Source organism: Ylistrum balloti, unplaced genomic scaffold (assembly GCF_031769215.1).
Source record: "Ylistrum balloti isolate Yb309-2 unplaced genomic scaffold, AGI_CSIRO_Ybal_v1 Utg370878, whole genome shotgun sequence".
NCBI classification, from domain to species: domain Eukaryota; kingdom Metazoa; phylum Mollusca; class Bivalvia; order Pectinida; family Pectinidae; genus Ylistrum; species Ylistrum balloti.
The window spans coordinates 114,688-123,391 of NW_026782501.1; the positions used below are offsets into that span (position 1 = coordinate 114,688).

At 34.9% G+C, this 8,704-nt stretch overlaps 1 long non-coding RNA gene across 1 annotated transcript; it reads left to right on the forward strand.

The window, feature by feature from the left end:
* Positions 1-176: 176 nt before the first annotated feature.
* LOC132559232 (uncharacterized) lies at positions 177-6,702 on the forward strand. Its single transcript, XR_009554602.1, has 3 exons — positions 177-232; positions 5,500-5,774; positions 6,621-6,702. It is a non-coding gene; the product is annotated as an uncharacterized LOC132559232 (long non-coding RNA).
* The last annotated feature ends 2,002 nt before the right edge of the window (positions 6,703-8,704 follow it).

Consider the following 8,704-nt stretch of genomic DNA (forward strand, 5'->3'; position numbering starts at 1 on the left):
TACGAAGCTAAGACATAAAGGAGCCATTTCGACTTGGTAGCCGCCATTTTCTGTCATGACGTCACTAATATGCATACGGCCTCGTTTTCAAAACTGGGAAATACCTTAAAGGAATTCCCTTCCGGTATGGTCGAGCGACAAGATTACTCCAGAAAGCAAGCGTCATATAAAAATAGATGGTCTCATCTTGAATTATTGAGATATTGGTAGATCTTAAAGGTTCTAGGTGACGGTAAGCAATAAATCTACCAACTGATCCTGATGTATCGTCAGTGAAACGAACGATAACTAGGTGCGGCATGGCTTGACGAATATGATTCATAGTTGACCTATTTCAATTGATGCCATTTCAGTACAGTTGGGAGTGTTGAAATAAAAAGGAACACATAATACAATAAGTGATTTTAGGAGTTTGTAGTATTTTAACAAGAAAAAGACAGAAGGACAATGGTGAAAATAATATCACTTTAAAAATAAATCAAAGGGAAAATGTAACAAATACAGAAACATCGTAAAGACACAAAATCGTTTTCTAGTCATTGAAACTATCGTATAGAAGGACCTATGTATAACATGTCATCCTAAAGCTTTAAGCTACAGTTTTATGTATGTCATATTGACCCCATTAAAAGTTCAATGTCGTCAGTGATACAAGTCAGAACTGACACAATTAAGAAGCACATGCAAAAACATAATAATGATAATAAAAAAATCCAAGGTTTCGAGAAATTGTAAATGTCTTATAAACTGTATCGTAAAAGTTTAAGTATATAGAGTGACTACATTACTCACAGCGATTTAAAATTGAATCAAATGACTCGTACTTTCTTCTTTCTCGAAATCGTGACATTTCATATATCTCTCAATTTCGTTCCAATAAGAAAGAACTAGAATCTTAAATTTTCAAAAACTAGAACTTCTGAAATGTTTCCAAACAATGATAACTTACTCAAGATCATTAATGACTTGGTACAAATCTCATGCTTCCTCGTAACCATTAAGACAGTAGGATTGAGTCACATATGATATTTTCATTTCCCTGAATATTACAATGTTTCTAATGTTCTGTCAATATACACTAAATATAGATATTCCAAATTGTATGATGTACCTCTTACATCTAAATTGACAGGATCTTAGATTTTTGTTTTAACATTCCATTTTTCATTAATTCCTAAAAAAAAATTAGAAAAGTTATGCTGCAGCACCATGATCTTGTTTTATGTCTCCTTATGTAGATCAATGGTTCAGCTGGACTAGTATAGTCCCTGGCGATCTTCTCATTATCAAATCTCTTAAGCTACGAGATTTGTCATCGAGGTTCCAAATCTCCTGAAATTCTTCCATGAACTGGATTCGGGAACATATTGATTCAGTCTATAATTCTTTGAAGAATTAGCAGGCTAAAAATGCACAAGTCCATTTTTTATCCCAAATTTGGACCATATCAGTTTAGCCAAATTCCCAAACAATGGTCCATATATATGTATTATTGTGGTCGTATACGGAATACATATATATGGACCATGGGTTGGAAATACCTGCCAAGTCCCCATCTTTTGTACCTTACTAAACAAAGTCATAACAAAAGGGTCCATTTGGTCCACCATTTTAAAAAGAATTCACAACTAAAGATCTATAATGAAAACAAGGCAATTGCCCGTTTACAACTAACCAGTCTTACTTGATAAACCTTAATTATACAACAAACCAGTCTTACTTGATAAACCTTAATTATACAACTAAGCAACTTGATAAACCAGTCTTACTTGATAAACCTTAATTATTAGTCTACTTGATAAACCTTAATTATACAACTAAGCAGTCTTACTTGATAAACCTTAATTATACAACTAAGCAGTCTTACTTGATAAACCTTAATTATACAACAAACCAGTCTTACTTGATAAACCTTAATTATACAACTAAGCAGTCTTACTTGATAAACCTTAATTATACAACTAACCAGTCTTACTTGATAAACCTTAATTATACAACTAAGCAGTCTTACTTGATAAACCTTAATTATACAACAAACCAGTCTTACTTGATAAACCTTAATTATACAACTAAGCAGTCTTACTTGATAAACCTTAATTTACAATATACTTGATAAACCTTAATTATACAACTAAGCAGTCTTACTTGATAAACCTTAACCAGTCTTACTTGATAAACCTTAATTATACAACTACAACTGATAAACCTTAAATATACAACTAACCAGTCTTACTTGATAAACCTTAAATATACAACTGACCAGTCTTACTTGATAAACCTTAATTATACAACTGACCAGTCTTTCATGATGATTTAGACCTTCCAGACACGAAGTACTGTCTAACTATGCTTCAGTAGTATGATAAATCAGATTACAGGTTGATGGTGAGGGAATGCTGAATGCTCGCATGTCTGACTGGTCCTCCATTTCATTTTTTAGCTCACCTGGCCCAAAGGGTTATCAAAAAATAACCTTGACCCATATTCAAGGTCACAGAGGTCAAATGTGTTAAAACCTTTAAACGACTTCTTCCAAAATACTGAAAGGCCTAGAATCATTATATTTGGCTGGATAGTTCTTTTGATGAAGCTTAACAAAGTTTGTAAAAAGAAATGAATTTGACTCATATTCAAGGTCACTGAAGTCAAATGTGTTAAAACCTTTCAACGGCTTCTTCCAAAATACTGGAAGGCGTAGAATCATTATATTTGGCTGGATAGTTCCTTTGATGAAGCCTAACAAAGTTAAAAAAAATAACCTTGACCCACATTCAAGGTCATAGAGGTCAAATGTTTTAAAACCTTGAAGCGACTTCTTCCAAAATACCGGAAGGCCTAGAATCGTTATATATGACTGAAAGCTTCCTTTGATAAAGCCCAACAAATTTTGCAAAAAGAAATGACCTTGACTCATATTCAAGGTCACTGAGGTCAAATGTGTTAAAAACTTTAAGCGACTTCTTCCAAAATACTGGAAGGCGTAGAATCATTATATTTGGCTGGATAGTTCCTTTGATGAAGCCTAACAAAGTTAAAAAAAATAACCTTGACCCATATTCAAGGTCATAGAGGTCAAATGTATTAAAACATTTAAGTGACTTCTTCCAAAATACCAGAAGGCCTAGAATCATTATATATGGCTGGAAGATTCCTTTGATGATGCCCTACAAAGTTTGCTAAAAGAAATGACCTTGTCCCATATTCAAGGTCACAGGAGTCAAATGTGTTAAAACGTTTAAACAATTTCTTCTGAAATATCGAAAAGCCTAGAATAATTGTATTTGGCTAGTATGTTCCTTTTATGAAGTCCAAGAAAGTAAAAGAAATGACATTGACCCATAGTCAAGGTCACTGGGGTCAAATGTGTTAAACGTGGAACATATGCACAGATATAGTAATATTTGTCATAAAGATCCAAGTGAGCGATACAGGCCCTCTGGGCCGCTTGTTTTAATTTCCTATTACCATTCTTGTTAGTATCAAATCAAGGCTTCAGTCTTTCATGAGATGGTATCAATTGTGTGTGTTTGTTATGAATTCTGATTTCAAAGTAATTTTTACCAATTTTGAATACATCCTCTTCTGAAATATTTGTTTTTCGATTGACCATGGTTTACATTACCGGTGTCGTCGATGAAGCATAAGACGCTTATTCTTCTGGAACCCCTGGTCTTATTCTCCGTGCAGGAGTCTCAGAGTAGATTTTTATTCATGTTTTACCTTCGTCTCATCGTTAGTTAGTTTTAATTAAGATTGTGTTAATATTTCCGTATTTTCTAATATTCATTTTGAAAAATGTCAAGAAAATACGTACATGGCGATATAATCATAATCCAAACACAAATTCATCAAACTAGGGCAAAACATGAACAGAGGAAAGATTTACACGGATACTCTTGCAAAGTACAAGACTACCAGGTATTCCAGAAGAGTAAGCGTTGTCTGTTTTATCAATGACACCCGCCATATAAACCTTGGTCAATCGTAGTAAGTGATGTCACGTTCTCAAATGAGAACAATGTCTAAAACAACGGACCAACAGACAAACTAACGAACATCAAACACGTCCAGCCTCATATCACGCAACGGAACCAACAGACAGACTAACGAACATCAAACACGTCCAGCTTCATATCACACAACGGAACCAACAGACAAACTAACGAACATCAAACACGTCCAGCTTCATATCACATAACGGAACCAACAAACTAACGAACACCAAACACGTCAAGCTTCATATCATGCAACGGAACCAACAGACAAACTAACTAACATCAAACACGTCCAGCTTCGTATCACACAACGGAACCAACAGACAAACTAACTAACATCAAACACGTCCAGCTTCATATCACACAACGAAACCAGCAGACAGACTTACGAACATCAAACACGTCCAGCTTCATATCACACAACGGAACCAACAGACAGACTAACGAACATCAAACACGTCCAGCTTCATATCACACAACGGAACCAACAGACAGACTAGCGAACATCAAACACGTCCAGCTTCATATCACACAACGGAACCAACAGACAGACTTACGAACATCAAACACGTCCAGCTTCATATCACACAACGGAACCAACAGACAGACTAACGAGCTTCAAAAACATCCAGCTTTATACCACACAACGGAACCAACAGACAGCATAACGAGCATCAAACACGTCCAGTTTCATATCACACAACGGAACCAACAGACAAACTAACGAGCATCAAACACGTCCAGCTTCATATCACACAACGGAACCAGCAGACAAACTAACGAGCATCAAACACGTCCAGCTTCATATCACACAACGGAACCAACAGACAGACTAACTAACATCAAACACGTCCAGCTTCATATCACACAACGGAACCAACAGACAAACTAACCAGCATCAAACACGTCCAGCTTCATATCACATAACGGAACCAACAAACTAACGAACACCAAACACGTCAAGCTTCATATCATGCAACGAAACCAACAGACAAACTAACTAACATCAAACACGTCCAGCTTCATATCACACAACGGAACCAACAAACTAACGAACACCAAACACGTCAAGCTTCATATCACGCAACGGAACCAACAGACAAACTAACGAACATCAAACACGTCCAGCTTCATATCACACAACGAAACCAGCAGACAGACTTACGAACATCAAACACGTCCAGCTTCATATCACACAACGGAACCAACAGACAGACTAGCGAACATCAAACACGTCCAGCTTCATATCACACAACGGAACCAACAGACAGACTAACGAACATCAAACACGTCCAGCTTCATATCACACAACGGAACCAACAGACAGACTAACGAACATCAAACACGTCCAGCTTCATATCACACAACGGAACCAACAGACAGACTAACGAACATCAAACACGTCCAGCTTCTGATCACACACAGAAAAGAATATTTCTCACACCTTTTTCAATATTTTTTTCGTGTGTGAATTGACTTTTTTTTCAAAATTATATTTCCTCAGTTTGGTTTTATTGGTGCTGTCATTGTTCGACCCCTATAACCGGCGATTGGTTCTAGGTGACGGGTTCGGAATCAAGAAAATTCGTCTGAAGAATCAAGGTAGCAGAGGGAAAAACAGGCATTCTGTGATTCATTGCACACACCCGTGTAATAGAGAACAGATGTATGAGGCAGGGCGCGCCATTCGATGTGACCAGATCAAAAGAACGCTGTAGAAATGTCAGATTCTGTCTTGATTGTAGGTGTGATAAAATGTCAACTCAGTGATAAAATAAAGTACTTTTCCGAATGTCTGCTTTGTTGACAATGATGCACACTTTTTCTTTTTTCAAAACTTTTATTAACAAAAGACAATGACATATACAATACATACAAAACATGGACATACTTTACATATACAGTAACAATACAAAACAAATTTTAACATTGATATACCAATAATCTTGACATTAATACGATAACATATATATATAAATCACTACCTGATTGAGAAAGTAAGGCTGTCACTTTGCTGTGTAGGATGTAGTTTTGTCCCTTTAAATGTTCAGGGGAGACCATTTTGCTTGATATTTTTCAAATGAATTATTAATTTTTGAAATAAATTTTTCAGTTTCATTTTGTTGATAAATGAGAGTTTTACATTCTGTAAATGTTGGTTGAATTTCTTTGTATCGGCAGATATAAATGTAATATTTCATGGTTAGGATCAGATGATTTATAACTTTTGGGCCCTTTTCACAAATGAAGAGTATGTCATAAGCATCGAAAAAATCAATTTCAAAATTATCACTTACTGAATTTATCCATACCTTAAATTCATTCCAAATTCTTTTAACAATTACACAATTGAAAAACAAATGTATTAGTGTTTCAGTTTCATTTTTACAAAATGTACATTTATCATCACCAGTAATTTTGATTTTATATAAAAACTCCTTAGTAGTCAAAATTCTGTGTAGTAGTTTAAATTGAAAATTTTGCATTTTTGTTTCTATTGTACAGTATTTTGGTAATGTATATATTTTACTCCAACCTATCTTAGTTTCTATGTTCACATTTAAATCTCTATTCCATTTGGCTTATGATGCACACTTTAATGTCAGTCATCCTGTCATTTCTCAGTTAATGCAACGTATGAACCAAACCGGGCATTTTGGGGAGTGTCCCAGTTCTGGCAGACTTCGACAGACTACAGATAGAGAAGACGGACAAGACGAGGTTCATTTACCACTGCCTACAGGCTCAGTGGATAGTGGAACGTTGATGTGTGCGTTAGCCGCAGTTCCACCGACAGAAGTTTGAGCAATACGGGACTTCACTCTGTTCCGTTGCCGATTGGCCGTTCAGCTGAATCCTCGATTCTCCAGGGGTACGACCACTTTCGCTCTTCACACCCCTGGAACATCTCCTGGCAAAATTGAAGGCATAAGCAAAGTAATTAGATTGGTTTCAGGAGAAGAAAACTGACCAACCACAGGCTGTTCCGTTACTTTTGTAAATTACAAAGGAACGACACCCAACTTCAAAGCCAGTACAATATAGTGTAATGCGATCTCGAGATTCGTTTGATATCCATCAAAGGATCAAACTAGTCTTTTCGTCTTGTCTACAAGGTGTTGCCATGACGTATTCCAGGGATGAGGAGAAAGAGAGTGATCACAACTACTAGAGTATCAAGGATGGGTCAACTGGTTCCACGGTCATTGTGATTCCACAAGGATTATCCTTTCTGTAAAATTCTTTCTGGAAAAAATTATCATGATTCTGCTTCAATCATTACAAGCATTACTTCCATTTTCAATTTCAACAAAATTTCACTAACAAAAAAATGCAAAAGGATAAGATATCAGGCACATGCTTTGTAAATATCCTCTTTTAACCTTCTGTATGATTCAGACATTGTAATCAACAAACCTACAGACAATACAAATTGTGTCCCAAACAGATATTTTATTCAAACGTTTTTGTGTCAATGATGTAATGCATTACCTTTGACCAATCAGGAAGAATTCGTAAAACTGTACAATGGCTATTCAGTTAATTAATTTCTGTAATTTATACAACGGATCGGATAACCAACAATTAAAAGGACAACGACATTATCTATGTACACTATAACACCAGCCATTATGTTGGTATACTATTTTTGGAGGAAATCACGAAAATACTAAATAAATTGTGACAATAAATCTTGCCTACATTTATTTCCTGATGTTTGACACTTACTTAAATGATTAAGTTCTTTTATATTATCGAATGTAAGTAACTGAATATTTGAACATACTAGGCTTATTAAAATGATATGGCTTAATAAAATTAGTACGAATATCTGAATAACACTGACATTTAATAATAGAATGATGTTTGTCTTCCTTATCGTTCTCATTACAGAAAATTCACTTTCTTTCTTCCCTTGGTATGTCCCTGTATCGCCCGCGTTCAACTGATAAATCATGCACAGATAAACGGATCATCGAAAAAGTTTCTGAAAATTAAAATTAACTGATTATGTAGGTATGACTGGAGTTATACTTTCAACCAGATGTTGGTATAAAAATCCTTTTGGATGGAGAATGAATTTTCATAAGACATTGCTGTTGAAAATTGTCAAATAAACGTTATTAATAAAAAAAATAAAAATACTATAAAATTTAGTAGAACTGTTATTCACGTTTTCAAACACGTGCTCAAGGCCGACAGTTGAAAGGTCACATTTTAAATTAAGGATCCAAGGGTCATTGTTTTTCACCATATCATCATAACACGATTTGAGTACACAATAATTAGAAAATTTTAGCTTTAGCCAATGTTTGAAAATTCTGAATATATATAGAAATCTTCTTAACTCAATGTATAACAGTACTTGCTGACTTTCTTAGTCCTAGTAATGACTTAAGAAATGAGATATGGAGTATTTTACAATTTCTGGAGCTTTGTGATAAACCCTGGTTTCAGAACCATACGCTAAAATACTTTATACATAAGTCAGAAACAGCAAGACGGGATTCAATATTAAAAAGATTCTTTCTACAAACATTATTCACCGCGTATAAAGTATTTCCTTCTTGCGCTGCAAGTCTATTTTGAATTTTTATAATTTTTTATTAAAATTTAAATTTAGTCAAAAAAAGTTAAATTCATCGACTTTTTCGATTTTTTCATTATCGTTAAACCATTTCTCCTTCAAACGTATCAAACCACCATTC